Raw genomic sequence first — 1,987 nt, 5'->3', positions numbered from 1 at the left:
TTGATCTTTCTGTGTGTTTATTGTTGCCTTTTATATGTGTGTGTGTGTGTGTGTGTGTGTGTGTGTGTGTATATACACATAAAATTCAACGTGTGTTTTTCTATAGAAAAAGTAAAAGATCAGGTTATACTTTTGGGTAGAGGCTTCTTTTATTCTTGTTAGTAAATAAAATTAACAAATTTCTTTGTTTAACAAGAGTTAATCTTTAAACCACTCAGATACACAGACTGTGTACTATTGATTTTTCAACGCGCCGAGATTGCTATCGGTCAGTTTCCCGAAGTGTTGAGTTACCACCGAGTGAATAGAATGACTTCATTTGTGGAGATGCTGAAAACAGACCTACCTAAATGCAATCACCATCCTGCCCCTGCCGTGCCGGAAAGCCAGGCCGTCCAGGGGTTCTGCCTGCTCTGGTGTGCAGAGGTGGGGGTAGCGAGTCAGTTCTCGGGGAAGTAATTTTCCACATTACTTATATATTAAAGCAGATGTCATGAGTACGGTGCAAATTAATTTTTAAGATAAAACATAGACCTTGGAAGAAGTTTTATGCCTGTGACAGCGATGGGGCACTGGGGCCCCGGGGGCCTGTGGCACCCTTCGCCTCTGGGTCGCTGGTCCACGTGGCTTGTGAAGAATGCCTGCAGGGCTCGGATCTGAAAGCTTTACCCCCCATGCTTTCCTTTTAGCCGGGCTTGGTACAGCCTGGCCCAGTAGTGCTCAAAATCTAGTGGGCTGACATTTCAGTGCAAGTTCTTAAATACACTGCTGCATTTTAGAGAACAGTGAGGATACATTGTACTCAAGGTCTTCCTCCGCGTTTGTTTCTTTGTGAAAATAGGGACTGGGGCCAACAATTTTCAAAGCAGGTGCTTGAGTCAAGTATAAAGTTGGTTCACTTCAAAGCTCAAAACCTGTCAGACTTGTGGTTTGTATTGCAGGAGATCTTACGAGTCGTGCTTTAGAGAATGTCATTTTACCTCAAGTCCTACAGCCTAGGCCAATGTCGTAAGTTCAAAACGTCGTTTCCGAGTGTGCTCCCAAACTGTTACCTTTTTACCGTGTGTGTATGAGTGGACCCACTGTCACCTCTGCTTGGCAGACGCAGGAGACACCGCCCAGGTATTGCACACGCCAGACGAGAGCAAGTCTCCTCTCCAGAGCCAGAGCTGGTGCCTTACCAAGTCGTGCTCTTCAGTTTCCAAGCGGAAATGCCATTGAGTGGAATGTTGTACTTGAAATGCTCTAAATGAGATGGGATGAAATAAATTCTGACCTATGGATATAACTGCTCTTGATTTTTCTACCAGAGTTCTGTTGGAATGAGTGAGCATTCAGCCACACTCTGGGGCAGCGCGGGTCAGGATACATCGTGGTGTGGCCCCAGAGGATTTGGGGGAACATGTCCCCAGCCGATATATATATTTTACGTTCATTTATTTTCTGAGAGAACGGGAATGTCTCTATGCTCTGATCCTCCTGTGGGTGTGCCGGCATGTTCAGGTAGACCTGGGACTAGAACCCAGAGCCTTGCCTCCTGGTCTCCAGCATTGGGCGCAGTGTCCGTACTGCACGCCTACTGTGGTGGAGTCCCCAGCAGTATTAAGTGCTCATTCGCCACTAGTTCTCGTAAATGCTGGGGCATTTACGGATGGTGCCGTTCTGTGGGATGGTGGGCTTGCGTCCCATGTTGGGAGGAGCACCGTTCTCGAACCCAGAAATCCAGGCTCAGGGAAGCACTCGGGGTGGGGTGAAGCCGAGATGCAATCTGGGCCTCTGTCCTGTGTGAGCCCTGCTCTCCTCAGGCCTTGAGTCCTGAACGGTGCATGTTACCCAGGTTGCTTAGGTTAGAGTCGAAGAGCTGCACGCTCCCGGGAGGGGGTCAGAAGTCAAAGGCGCTGGGGCCCCGCCAGCTGTCCAACTGCAGACCAGCTTCCACATCCGGGGTAATAGCTTCCGGTTCCTAATGTCAGTCTTCTCGTTGTGC

General features: G+C 48.7%; 1 protein-coding gene across 5 annotated transcripts in view; it reads left to right on the top strand.

The window, feature by feature from the left end:
• The window catches only part of RHOU (ras homolog family member U), an 18,492-nt gene extending 17,204 nt beyond the window's left edge, over positions 1-1,288 (top strand). For 4 of the 5 annotated variants that reach the window (XR_001370193.2, XR_001370196.2, XR_001370195.2 and 1 more), the window contains one exon: positions 942-1,288. The gene's annotated coding sequence lies outside the window, so the exon portion shown is untranslated. The remainder of the gene's footprint in view (positions 1-941) is intronic. The other variant, XR_001370194.2, reaches the window with a different exon arrangement.
• Positions 1,289-1,987: the final 699 nt, after the last annotated feature.

The sequence above is a fragment of the Tupaia chinensis genome, unplaced genomic scaffold (genome assembly GCF_000334495.1).
Source record: "Tupaia chinensis unplaced genomic scaffold, TupChi_1.0 Scaffold000161_3, whole genome shotgun sequence".
Taxonomy (NCBI): domain Eukaryota; kingdom Metazoa; phylum Chordata; class Mammalia; order Scandentia; family Tupaiidae; genus Tupaia; species Tupaia belangeri.
Note: the sequence above shows the minus strand (reverse complement) of the source record. Positions and strands in the feature narration are given on the sequence as shown.